This window comes from Myotis yumanensis, unplaced genomic scaffold (assembly GCF_028538775.1).
Source record: "Myotis yumanensis isolate MYYU_CA2020_CCGP unplaced genomic scaffold, mMyoYum1.0.hap1 SCAF_4, whole genome shotgun sequence".
In the NCBI taxonomy this organism is placed as follows: domain Eukaryota; kingdom Metazoa; phylum Chordata; class Mammalia; order Chiroptera; family Vespertilionidae; genus Myotis; species Myotis yumanensis.
This window is the reverse complement of record NW_027223755.1, coordinates 42,722,490-42,737,018: the sequence shown is the minus strand read 5'-3', so window position 1 is coordinate 42,737,018 and position 14,529 is coordinate 42,722,490. Positions and strand designations below refer to the sequence as shown.

General features: G+C 45.4%; 1 protein-coding gene across 1 annotated transcript in view; it reads right to left on the bottom strand.

Annotated features, from left to right (window-relative positions):
• Positions 1-14,529, bottom strand: part of CMYA5 (cardiomyopathy associated 5) — a 107,933-nt gene that overhangs the window by 25,542 nt on the left and 67,862 nt on the right. The window lies entirely within an intron of this gene.

Sequence of the window (14,529 nt, the reverse complement as noted above, 5' to 3'; positions counted from 1 at the left end):
TTTTTTATCCATTCAGCCACTCGATGTCTTTTGGTTGGAGCATTTAGTCCATTTACATTTAAAGTTATTATTGAAAGGTATTTGTTTGTAGCCATTTCTTTTTGTGTGTGTGTGTGTGGCTGTTTTCTTTCTGAGCTTGATATTTCTTCTTTTTACACCAGTCCCTTTAGCATTTCTTGCATGGCTGGCTTGGTGGTGATAAACTCCCTTAGCCCTTTTTTGTCTGTGAAGCTTCTTATTTCCCCTTCAATTTTGAATGATAGCCTTGCTGGATAGAGTATTCTTGGATTCAGTCCTTTGCTTTGCATCACTTTGTAGATTTCCGTCCATTCTTTTCTGGCCTGATGTGTTTCTGTTGAGAAATCATTTGATAATCTAATGGGAGATCCCTTGTATGTTACTTTCCGTCTCTCTCTTGCAGCCTGTAAGATTCTCTCTTTATCCTGAACATTTGCCATGGTAATTATGATGTGTCTTGGTGTGGGTCTTTTCGGGTTCACCTTGTTTGGGACTCTCTGGGCTTGTGTGACTTTTTTCTTCCCCACCTCAGGGAAGTTTTCTGATATTATTTCTTCGAATAGGTTTTCTAATCCATGTTCATCTTTCTGTTGTTCTGGCACCCCTATTATTCGTATGTTGTTTCGTTTCATGTTGTCCCAAAGCTCCCTTAGGCTCTCCTCCTGTCTTTTAATTTTTTTCTCCATTTGCCGTACAGTTTGAGTGTGTTTTGCTTCCTTGTCTTCTAATTCACTAATTCGGTCCTCCGCTTCTCCCAGTCTACTGTTGATACTTTCAATGGAGTTTTTTATTGAAGCTATGTCACTCTTCATTTCTTCTTGGGACTTACTTAAGTTGTTGATTTTTTCATCTGTTTCTTCTAGCTTCTTGCATAAGTAGTTGAGTTTTTCATCTGTTTCTTCTTGCTTCTTGAACATGTGGTGCATGTACTCTAGGAACCTTATTCTGAATTCTTTTTCCGTCATGTTGCATATCTCTGTCTCACTTAGCTGCTTTTCTGGCGAGTCCTCCTTTTCTTTCCTTTGGGGGTTTCTTTGCCTACCCATGTTTGATCTCGCTGACATATGTAGATGTTGAGGTGTTCAGTGGCTGCTCCCTGGGTGGCAGGGGCTCCTTGGGTTGTGGTTGCTGCTCAGACGGTTGCGGTAGCAGCTGCTTTCCAGTTGGCAGCAGCTCCTCTGGTGGGTGTTGTTCACAGCTGTGTTGGCTCTTCTGGCTGGTGGGGGGAGGCTTCACGTACAGTTGCTGTTCCACAGACAGAGGGTGTGGTGATCAGGAGGCTGTGGTGATCAGGAGGCTGCGGTGATCAGGGGGCTGCTGTTGCTTGGATCTGCGGTCTGGGAAACGCTCCTCTTACCAGCACTGCATGGTCTGGGAAACGCTCCTCTCTTATGGGCACTGCACGGTCTGATCAGTTCCTCAGGATGCCCCCTTTAGTCTCAGTTCTCCGCAATCACAAAATCCAAATCTCAAATCTCCTGGCGCCAGCAAACCCGCGGAACTCCTTACCCTGGTCAGGGTCTGTGTCTGTCCCAAGAGACGCGGCTGTCTGCCATGCGGTCTCCCTCCGACCCTCTCTAATTTTGTTTTATTGCTTAAAGTATTACATGCTTCCAGGGATATGCCTATGGGGGCGGGGGACATTTCACATAAATGCAGTCATAATAGCTGGTCTTTTGTGACTGGCTTCTTTCACTTAGCATAACATTTTTTTTTAAATATTTTATTGATTTTTTACAGAGAAGAAGGGAGAGGGATAGAGAGTTAGAAACATCGATGAGAGAGATCGATCAGCTGCCTCCTGCAAACCCCCCACTGGGGATGTGCCTGCAACCAAGGCACATGCCCTTGACCGGAATCGAACACGGGACCCTTGAGTCTGCAGGCCAACGCTCTATCCACTGAGCCAAACCAGTTTGGCAACATTTTAAAGTTTTATGTATGCTATATTCTAGTGTATGGGTATACCACATTTTGTTTACCCATTCATTAGCTGATGAATACTTGGGTTGTTTCCAGTTTGAGGCTCTTATGGATAACGCTGCTATGAACATTGTGTACAAGTTTTTTGTGTGGACATGTTTCTATTTCTTTTGGGTATGTACCTAGAAGTGGAACTTCTGGGTCATCTGGTAACTCTCCAGGGGTGGGCAAACTTTTTGACTCGAGGGCCACAATGGGTTCTTAAACTGGACCGGAGGGCCGGAACAAAAGCATGGATGGAGTGTTTGTGTGAACTAATATAAATTCAAAGTAAACATCATTCATAAAACGGTACCGTCTATTTTTTGTTTGTTTGTTTGTTTTATTCATTTCAAACGGGCCGGATCCAGCCTGCAGGCCGTAGTTTGCCCATGGCTGCTATGCTTAGTATGTTGATGAACTGCCCCAAACGTTTTCCAACGTGGCCCCACTATTTTACATTTCCACCAATGTATGAGGGGTCCAATTTTTAAACATTTTCATGAATGCTTTTTTAAAAAAATAGCCATCCTAGTGAGTGTTGAGTGGTATTTTATTATAGTTTAGAGCAGAGTTATTGACTGTAGGTTGACTTGACCTTGAACTCCATAAGGGAAATCTATTCTATGCTCAGCCTTCACCCAGCCTTTGCCAAATCTCTCAGGCTCCTGGTAGGAATGGGCTCCTACATGTGAGCAAGGATGGACTTGAGTTCTTCACTTTCAGTTGACCTTGAGTTCTTCACTTTCAAGTGACTAACCTTGCTAGTTCCTTGGGTGAATGGATGCCCTCAGAAAAAAGTTCACAGGATCTGCCCACTATGAACATAATTTTCCTATGGGCTGAGACTGGCCCTGCCCATTCAGACAGGCTTCCATTCTCATGTTGAGAGCAGCTAGATTCCTTCTCTCCACTTTTCTGGATTCCTACCAGAGAAACACTTCCTCTTAGTGCCCTGGGAGGAATTTGATTTGCCTTTTGTCAGGAATAGACATTTGGGGTGGTTTATTTGATAGAGGGGTGTAAATTCCATCTGTCACAGACACTGACTTCACTCATTTAAACACTAAAATATTCTCAATCCCTCCTTTGAAGAATAGCCCTATATTATTATTGGTATGTAATGGGGTAATGGGTGTAAAGACTCTTCTTTTTTTTGTTTTTGTTTTTAAGACTCTTCTCTTAGGATCCTGTATTGATAGGATTTTGAGGGACAGTCTCCAAGGGTACATGTGTGTCTGGTGGGTCAAGGAGAACCTAGGAATGTGAGTGCAGCTGGTGTATGGCGCTAGGAGGGCTTGAACGGCTAGTGAAGAGGTTCAATCATCTTTTCTCTCCCAGGATTGAGAGAGCCAGACACACCACTGCCCTAGGAAGAAATCTGTGTAGGAAGGTTAAAGACAGGTCCATATATCAAAGGAGAGACAGAGGCTGCTGCTAAGGTGAGAGTGAAAAAAATAGAATGTTGGGGGATTAGTTATGGTTATGGGAAATATTAATTGTGCTCTGTTAACCATGGTTGCCTGTGTTGGTTCAAGAAAGGACATTCGGACCTAGCTAGGAGTTGTATGCCCGGGACCTGGGAGTCAATCTTAAACCAGGGAGTCAGCCTTGGAATATGGCCCATTCTCATTCAAGAACAGCCTATTGATATGGAAAGATTAACAACCTTGTTGCCCAAACAATGGAGTCCCACCCTAGCCTCCTACTTCTCCATACTTGTAATCCCTACTTCCCCATGTAATCTTTGTTTTACCACATATAAACAGCTGGCTTATAGGGGGCTGCAAAGCAGATTTTTGTGGTTGACCTGCTGCTCTCCCATACTGCTAGCATTATAGGAATAAACGCTCATATATGATTCAACCCTGTCTCTGCTGAATTGGCTCAAGTAGTGACAGGCAGCCCAGACCCTTTGTTGTCCTGTTACACTATCTCTGAGCCTTTTCCTGTGCTGTTCTATCTGTTTACACAGCTCTCCCATTCCACTCACCACCTAAACCTCTACCACTGTCCTGGGCCTCACCTACTAATGGCACATGATTTTGGTCAGGAAGCATCCTGTGAAGCCCCAGTACTTGCCAAGTGCCTCTCCCTGGTATTTACAAAGCACCTTGGGCTTAAGTGCCCATCAGTACATGAGTGGCTAAAAAAGCTGTGCTACATTTATACCATGGAATACTGTGCAGCAGTAAAAAAGAACAATCTCTTACCCTTTGAGGTAGCATGGAGGGACTTGGAGAGAATCAGGCCAGGCCTGACGTTCCAGCTGAGCGTACAAACTGGAGCCCTTGAGTTTTTGGACTAGGGTTCCTCAAACTATGGCCCGCGGGCCACATGCGGCCCGCCAAAAACATTTATCTAGCCCACCGGGTGTTTTTGCTGCCGCTGCCTGTCCTGCTTAGCAGCCGACTGGTCCCGGGCCCACAGTGCACATGTGTGGAATGTCTGAGGGACAGTGAACTGGCCCCCTGTTTAAAAAGTTTGAGGACCTATTATTCTGAGCGATACTGAGAGACAGATCCGACTCCTCCTGCCACATTTCCCCTGCCCTAGCCCGCCAGGCGGCGGGGACAGGCCGCCTGTGCCGAGACAACTGGCTATGGGGTCCCGCTCAAGGCTAGTGACACTTCTCCTGGACCTTTTTACACTGGGACGCCTCAGCGGGCGTTACCAGGCAACCACTCGGCTTGCGTCCGTTCCTCTCTGGTGCCCCTCCGCCCCTCTATATATCTATTTCTTATCTATATTTTATCTATATCTATCTATATGTATATCTATCTATCTATCTATCTATCTATCTATATCTATATCTATATATATCTATATATGGAATATTAGCCATAAAAAAGAATAAAATCTTGTCATTTGTTACAAAATGGATGTACCTGGAGGGTTTTATGCTAAGTGAAAGAAGTCAGGCAGAGGAAGATAAATACCATATGATTTCACTTACTTGTGGAATCTAAAAACAAAACAAAACAAACAAAGCAAAACAGAAACAGACTCAGAGATCCAGAGAACAAAGTAATGGCTGCCAGAGGGGTTAGGGGTAAGGCTGGATGAAAAGGTGAGAAGAAATAAGAAGTACAAACTTCCAATTATAAAATAAACAAGTCACCAGGATGTAATGTACAACATAGGAGAGGGAATATAGTCAGTAATATCATAATACCTTTGGACAGTGACAGATGATTATTAGACTTATCATGATTATCACTTTAGCAAGGTATGTAAATATTGAATTATGTCATGAAACTAAAAATATATATTTTTAGTTCTATATTATACAAAATATAATATTTTATTGCAACTATAATAATAAAAAGGAGTAGTCGCAAATATAATAAAAATGCATACAATTTATATAAAAGATGACTTTAAAGATGATACTGAGGGAAAACACACAAATGACTTGAATAAAGGAAAGGCGTATCAGTTCCTGGATAGATAGGAAAATGTAACATCACCAAAATTTCAATCCTCCCTAATTTAATCTATCTATTTAACATGATCTTTTAATATATTAAATTTTCAAGGGCAGGGAGTTGCCAGATTCAGAATCACAATATAATTCTAAAGTAACTAGCAAAGGGGGAGTTGGGGGGGAGTCATGAAGAAGCTACCTAACCTACTAGGAATCCTATCTAATAAAAGAGAAACATGGTAATTAGCGTACGACCGCTACCCTTCCTGCCGGAAGCCGGTCCATCCTTGCTGCTTGACACAGTTGCTGCAGGAAAGAAAGATCTGCACAGCATATGTTTCAATGGACCTGGCATATATAGCATACTGTTCTTAATATGTTTGCTCCCTTTAGCGCCATGTGTTTTAACCAAGGTCACCTCTCCGAGAAAGGTTGTTTCCCCAGGTGGGGATCTTTCCCTGAGGTTAGGGAGGGGATAAAACCCCTTAATTAAGTGCCAGGCGGGTAGTTAAGCTACATAATCTTTACTCCCTGGAATGGAGATAAGAAACGCCCTAACCTTTGTAATAGAATTGACAGGATTAAAATCGGCTGGTATAAATACGAATGTAACAAGACAATAAACATCAGAACCTCATCAGTTCCTAACCAGAGCTCCGACCAGAACTTTGGCTGGAGATCCTGGCTATAGGTCCTGACTAGGCTGCTGATCAACTGAAGGCTGTCTTTGTGTCATTCCTTCTTCGCTAACTCCGTCCACACCTTTGGGGACCCCTGGACCTGCTGGGATTGGACCCCAGCACCTTCCCATTGGCTAATCAGGGCAATATGCAAATTAACTGCCAGCCAAGATGGTGTCCGGCAGCCAGGCAGCTGGAAGCGAACATGAGGCTTGCTTGCTTCAGTGAAGGAGGACTCCAACATTCCCCACCTGACTTGCCGGCCTCTCAGCTGGCAGTTTGAAACATTGTAACAAATATAGAAGCTAAACAAAACCCCAGCAACCAGCTTTCAGCCGGCCGGGATCTCAGAGCTGGAGATGATAATGTGTTTCGATTATAGAACTGAAACAAACCAGATACCTGCTTTCAGCAGCGAAAGCCTCAGAGCTAGAGCCAGAGATAAAGCTGGCCCAGAATTAAAAAAAAAGAAAGAAAAAAAGGAGCAGTTGGGAGCTTCAGTCAACTGCCAGCCTGAAAGCAGCCCTCAGCCCCTCACCCAGACTGGCCAGGCACCCCAGTGGGGACCCCCACCCTGAAGGGTGTGTGACCAGCTGCAAACAGCCATCATCCCCTCATCCAGGCTGGCCAGGCACCCCAGTGGGGACCCCCACCCTGATCCAGGACACCCATCAGGGCAAACCAGCCGGCCCCCAGGCCTCTATCCTATAAAGTAAAAGGGTAATATGCCTCCCAGCACCGGGATCAGCGGAGCCGCGAGGCCTCCTGGCACCGGATCAGCGTGACAGGGGGCAGCGCCCAAACCCCCTGATCGCCCTGCAGCTCTGTGTGTGACAGGGTGCAGTGTCCCAATCCCCTGATTGGGCCCTGCTCTGTGTGTGACAGGGTGCGGCGCCCCAACCCCCCCTCCCTGACAGGCCCTGCTCTGTGTGTGACAGGGTAGAGCCATAACCTCCCCATCGGCCCTGCCCTGAGTGTGACAGTGGCGGCGCCCTAACCCCCTGATCGGCCCTGCTCTGTGGGTGATAGAGGGCAGCGCCCCAACCCCCTGATCGGCCCTGCTCTGTGGGTGACAGGGGGCGGTGCCCTAACTCCCCTATCGGCCCTACTCTGTGAGTGACAGGGGGGAGCTCCTCAACCCCCTGATGGGCCCTGCTCTGTGCGTGACAGGGGGGAGCTCCCCAATCCCATGATGGGCCCTGCTCTGTGCATGACAGGGTACGGAGCCCCAACCCCCTGATTGGCCCTGCTCTGTGCGTGACAGGGGGTGGCGCCGCAACCTCCCCATCGACCCTGCCTTGAGTGTGACAGGGGGCAGTGCCCCAACCCCCCAATCGGCTGTACCCTGAGCGTGACTGAGGGTGGCATTGCAACCTCCCAATCCGCCCTGCTCTGTGCTTGACAGGGGGCAACGCCCCAACTCCCCAATCAGCCCTGCTCTGAGTCCAACCAGGGGCTGCACCTAGGGATTGGGCCTGCCCTCTGCCACCCGGGAGCAGGCCTAAGCCAGCAGGTTGTTACCTCCCGAGGGGTCCCAGACTGCGAGAGGGCACAGGCCGGGCTGGGGAACCACCCCCCCCCCCCCCCCCCCCCGCCCAGTGCACAAATTTTTGTGCACCGGGCCTTTAGGTCTAAATTATAAAGTTATAATGATGAAAATTGTATAGAACACAAATACATAGATCAATGGATCAGATTATATATATATTAATTGATTTAAGAGAGGAAGCAGGAGGGAAAGAGAGAGAGAAACATCAATGATGAGAGAGAATCATTGATTGGCTATCTCCTGCATGCCCCCCACAAGGAATCAAACCTGCAACTCAGGCATGTGCCCTGACTGGGAATCAATCAGTGAGCCATGCCAGCTGGGTTCCAATTATATTCTTAAAACAGAATAGGATGGAATTGTTTTTTTTAAATGAGGCAGTTTTACTTGTATAGGTACTGATATGGGATACTAACCAAGAAATATATATATATATATGTTTTTTAAAACAGGTTTGTTTTTTAATTTTTTTGGTATGTTTTTATTGATTTTTAAAGAAAGAGGAAGGGAGAGGGAGAGAAAAAAACATTGATCAATCACCTCCCATATGCACCCCAACCAGGGATTGAACCTGCAACCCAGGTATGTGTCCTGACCAGGAATCAAACCCGTGACCTTTCAGTATATGGGACGAGGCTCTAACCAACTGAGCCACACCATCTGGGGCCCCCAAAATATTTTAAACAAGAAAAGCAAGGCGGTAAAAATATATAGAGTAGCTATCATTTGTTGAAAAAATATAGATGCTTGTATGTGCACAAGTCATCTGAAAGAATAAGTATGAGTCTGGTAGTAATTGCCTCTGGAGAGGAGCTTTGAGTAGGTGACGTATAGGTAGAAAGGGGACTCATTTTCACTGTATTCCCTTTTGTATCTTTTAAATTTGTACCATATGTTATACATTATCTATCCAAAATTAATTAAATAATTTCTTTTCAGAACTGTGTTACAAGCTCAGGAGTTCAGGACTTGGTTGACTATGTTTGCAGAATGCACATTAATTTGAACTTTGTAGCTTCTCAAAAAGCTACTTGTGGAATGGAGGGAAGGAATGTGCATTTGCTTAAGGTAACCTGAGGTGCTATGGCAACCATGAGGAGTGCCTGTCCTCTGTACTGCCACGCCTAACACCTGGGTCTAAGCATGCTTTCTCCTGGAGGAGGGCAGCGGCATGTGTACTAACAATATGGAGCAATCCAGTGCTCTGATTCTTGGAAGCAGCCTAGGAGGGTGCTGTCGCTGTGGTACACAACAGATGGCCAAGTATAAATTGTGTTTTAAAAACACAGTGGGCTCCTATTGGCATTCCTGTTAGCAGCACCAATATTCAGCTAGTCAATACCATTTAATGTGAATTGTGAGCAGAGCACACTGCTAGGCCTTATGGGGACAGATAGTAAAGGAGTGTTTCCCAAACTTGCCTAGGCACATTAAACCTTCTGAATCAAAATCTCTTAAGAGAGGCCTGTGAATCTAAGCTTGAACAAGCATCCTCATTGATTTTCATGATCAGTTAGGTTTGGGAAACAGTCATAAGAAGTGTGGGGTAACAAGGGATAGGAGGGAGAAACAGGAAAAAGGAGAAAAATCCATGAAAACATAAAGCAACATTAAATACAAAAACTAACTAAATAGTTCTAGCTGTTGGAAGCCATTTGTAAAACCTTAAAACAAAGAGTAAATATGGAACTTTTTGTTTAAGATGAAAAATGTTGGTTAAATTGGGATTTGGAAGAAAATTCTTTATATATTGATTCTTTATTTTTAAAAAAGTTAGCAGAAATATTTAAACAGGACCATTTTTCTTCTAATAAATGAGGATATGAGACTCAGTGTTACCTAAACATCACTATCTATATATAAAATCCGAATATGCAAATAGACCAAATGGTGACACAACCAAACCAGTTGCTATGACATGCGTTGACCACCAGGGGCTGCACGCAGAACATAGCGGGTGTCGGCTGTGGCGGGATGGTGGAGCAGGTGAGTGGGGGCACCAGATCAAGGCAGGGCACTGGTCACAGTCATCAGGTGAGCCTTTGTTGGTTACTAAAAATTCTTTGCTCCCACACGCCACCGTCCCGCCCAGTGCTCGTACCTGCTGCTGGCGCTGGCCCCGCTTGTACCCACTGCCAGTGCTGGAGCCACCACTCACACCCGCTGCCAGTGCCCAGCACCAGCCCCAATCGCTCGGCACTGTCAGTTGGTGTGAGCAGTGGCTGTCGGCCCCGATCACCCCTCAGGGCTTCTCCACCTCCCCCTGCTCCTGAGGGGTGATCAGGGCATCAGCTGCTGCTCACACCTGCTGATGGTGACGGCCCAGCTTGCACCTGCTGCTGGCGCTGGCCCCAGTCATTCCGTGCCGTCAGCACATGGGAATGGCGGCGGGAGCGGGGCTGCCAATACACAGGACTGGGGGTGAGGGGGGACCACGGCAGGAGGGGCCGGGTGGGGGCACGGAGGATGGGCCGAGACCCATCCCTGTGCCCACTGCAGCCTTGAAGCCTACAGTGGGCCCCCAGTCTATATAATAAAAGCCTAAGTGAATTTATACACTAGGCCCCTAGTCTATACAATAAAAGCCTAAGTGACCATTATGGTGGAATGACCAGAACGATCGGTCGCTATGATGTGCACTGACTACTAGGGAACAGACACTCAAAGCAGGAGCTGGCCCCTGGTGGTCATTGTGCTCCCACAGGGAGAGCACCACTCAGCCAGAAGCCAGGCTCATGGCTGAGGAGCGCAGCGGCCTCCACGGCAGCGCTAAGGAGCAGCGAGCCGAGTGGTAAGGAGCAGCAAACAGGCGAGCGGTAAGAAGTGAGGGGCCCCGGACTGCGAGAGGGCACAGGCCTGGCTGAGGAACCCCTCCCCAACTGTGCACAAATTTCATACACTGGGCCTCTAGTTAGTTCATAATAATGTAGACACATAACATGAGGGCTAAATGTTCAAGCTCCCCTGTGCCGGGAGCCAGTCCATCCTTGCTGCTTGACACAATCGCTGCAGGAAAGAAACATCTGCACAGCATATGTTTCAAGGGACCTGGCGTATATGGCATACTGTTCTTAATATGTTTGCTCCCCTTCTTGGCGCTATGTGTTTTAACCAAGGTCACCTCTCCGAGAAAGGTTGTTTCCCCAAGTAGGGATTTTCCCCTGAGGTTAGGGAGGGGATACAACCCCTTAACTAAGTGCCAGGCGGGTAGTTAATCACTTTAACTACAAACAATCACGCTTAAGCTACATAATCTTTACTCCCTGGAATGGAGATAAGAAACGCCCTAACCTTTACAATAGAAATTGACAGGATTAAAATCGACTGGTATAAATACAGATGTAACAAGACAATAAACATCAGATCCTAATCAGATCCCGACCAGAACTTTGGCAGGAGATCCTGGCTAGAGGTCCTGACTAGGCTGCTGATCAACTGAAGGCTGTCTCCGTGTCATTCCTTCTTCGCCGACTCCATCCACACGTATGGGGAACCCCTGGACCTGCTGGGGTTGGACCCCAGCACCCCTGTAATTAGAATTCTCGCAAAATCAAAGTGAGCCAAGGACTCCAGCAGAAGGATCCTGGATTCCTGTTTTCTCTAGGTTACCCTCCAAAGCCTCAGTGGATAGAGAATCCCAGGAGCCTAGTCACATTCGTTCCTCCAGAACCTCTAATCCAGTGGTTCTCAACTGTCTGGCCCTTTAAATATAGTTCCTCATGTTGTGACCCAACCATAAAATTATTTTCGTTGCTACTTCATAACTATAGTGTTGCTACTGTTATGAATCATAATGTAAATATCTGATATGCAGGATGGTCTTAGGTGACCCCTGTGAAAGGGTCGTTTGACCGCCAAAAGGGTCTCGACCCACAGGTTGAGACCCGCTGCTAATCTCTCTTTTACTACTCTAAGGCTACATATGTGGACAATTACTTGAGGTCCCTTAGAAATAAATGCCTACACGTAATGGTTTAACATTATGTTTTCAGATCCCATTTTTAAAAATGGTTACATAGAGAATGTTTTTTCATCTTTTGTAAAACTGCTCTAAACTATAATCACTATTATCTTGTTCAATAGCCCTTATATAAAGTTCTACATGAAAAATTCATCTTCGAGCTGAATGTCAAGAAATACAATTGTCTCTCTTAGTGAAATGTTGTGTTTCCTTTTTAAAAAGAGATGAGTTATATAATCTCTTTCTCCCTCTTACTCTCTCCCCCTCTCTCCTGTTTTCATCGTAGCTGCCAGGAAGTACAGATTTAAATTTTATGTTCCACTGAGGTACTGTTCTTAACCTGTGCTTTTTGATACAACCTCCTCACCCCTGGTTTATCTGGCTCCTGTTCTTACAGGATTGTTTTTAAAGGTTCTATTATGTCTGGGTCTTTTACTTGAATACTTTTGGAAATTGACAGAACATAAGACAGAAGTGAAGGAACAAGTTGGGTTCCCATTGATTGGGAATTTACTATACTACCAGGAAGTATATAGGATTTAAATAATCAAAGTTAAATCATATTTATTTGGGGAAAAAAGATTTAGGAAAAGCCAAATGCCAAGGATGCTGGGGGTGGAAAAGAAATCATCTTCATGTTACTCACTTTCCCAAGGGTTCCTTGCAGAGTGATATTACCACCCGGGGCAGGAAATCAATACTATATAAAGAGGAGCTGCTAGTTCATAATTCCTTAATCAATTCTGGCCCAATCATGTCAGTGACCCTCCTGCCACCCTGGGAAGCAAGGATGGAGCAGGATGATTGCCTCCTTTACCCACAGGTTGCAGAGAAGGTCAAATCACTTGAGGTTGATCATTTGTCACTCATCACCTATTCAGCTTAGCAAAAAGTTTTTAAAAAGAAAGAAATGCTGGGGTTTTTCATCTTGTTCAGGCACTAGGTGCATTAGGAAAATTACCCTTATTTGTCCTTATTACATAGATGAAGCGGCAGGTGTCCCCAGCTGGAACATCCAACTGTGACAGACAATTCTGTTCCTGCCCCACCACATGTGGCCCCCACCCGGGAAGCAGGAAGAGTATGAGCTCACAGGCCCAGCATCCAGAGCCCAACACCCCATATCCCCAGGGGTCTCCCTGCCCACAGTCTCTGTCACCGACTTGTGCGGCATATTGAGTCTCACAGATTTGTCATTCCATGCAAAGCTTCTCTCTGTACAGCCCACACAGCTAATGCCTGTACTATATTTCTCTCAGTTTTCCCTCCTCCACCCACAGCTCTGCTGACTTCTCTCCACACAGGAGAGACAGAACAGCTGAGGAAACAGCCAAGCGGTGGAAAATTTTTGAAAGTGTTTTGAGCCCACCCAACCTGAGGAGAGCATTCAAAGAAAAACAGGAAAGGGTGAGTAGGAGCTCCCTCAGCCCCCGAACACAAGCCAGGGGTTGTCACTCCCGCCCACCCCCAATCCCAACAGGGACTGACTGCTGGGATGAGCCACTGGTGCCCCCACACAAAAATATGCAAATGTGTTTTCTGTGAGGATTATGGAATGGAGGCAATTGCTGGGCTATTTCAGACACTGCGTCATGGAACTTGGGAGCACAATAGGCTCATTGCATTCAAACACCCACCATAGGAGCTGAACCAGCAGCACCTTTGGTTTTAAATTGGAATATCCTAGAGGCCGTCATACTGAGAGAACACATGCAGGTTTGAAGATGAATGTTTCCGTGTGTGTGTGTGTGTTTTCATATTATTCATCCTTTCCATTTTCTTCCAACTTCTCTTCCTACTCCAGACCAGAACTTTTAAGGCTGTCTGTCTTTTCAGGGACTGAGTGGGAGAAAGAGATGTGAAGTGATTTAGTTCTTAGTTCTTTCTCTTCTTTGCTAGAGATTCCAGCCAGTTAGACTTGGATTTGGCAAGCACAAAAGATTGGCTAATCCCATCATTCATCCACTCATTCATTCATTAAACAGACATTTATAAAGTATCTACAGCCTGACCAGTTTGGCTCAGTGGATAAAGCGTCGGCCTGCGGACTCAAGGGTCCCAGGTTTGATTCCGGTCAAGGGCATGTACCTTGGTTGTGGGCACATCCCCAGTGGGGAGTGTGCAGGAGGCAGCTGATGGATGTTTCTCTCTCATCGATGTTTCTAGCTCTCTATCCCTCTCCCTTCCTCTCTGTAAAAAATCAATAAAAAATACATTTAAAAAAAAATATCTACACAGACAATATCCCAGTCCTCTCGCAGTCAAATTGAGTCACATATAAAGAAGTAATTGCCCTAACCGGTTTGGCTCAGTGGATAGAGCGTCGGCCTGCGGACTGAAGGGTCCCAGGTTCGATTCTGGTCAAGGACATGTATCTTGGTTGTGGGCGCATCCCCAGTAGGGGGTGTGCATGAGGCAGCTGATCGATGTTTCTCTCTCATAGATGTTTCTAACTCTCTATCCCTTTCCTCTCTGTAAAAAAATCAATAATATATATATATATGTATGTATATATATATATATATATATGTATGTATATATATATATATATATATATATTTTTTTTTTTTTTAAAGAAGTAATTGTTGATCCCCTACTTCCCTGCAATGAATGGCCTCTGGATTAATTTTTGGATCTGGTTTAGCATAGGGTTTTTGCATAGATCCTAGAACCAAAATAAGGGCTATATAACCAATGGATAAGCAAGATTATAAGTGCCCTACTATCTGTGACCCATGAAAAGGTTTCCAGCCTATAGAATTAGACCTGTCTCCTAGCTAAGTATCCAAACACTAAAATTAACTCATTCACCATTCTTCTTTACTTTGTTGGCACAGTTTTATTTTTTCCCCATTTTGAATAAGAGATTATCTTCAAAGCTTGTCAAACTTTCCTTATTAGAGTCAGTATTATGTGTGCAATCCTAATTGGT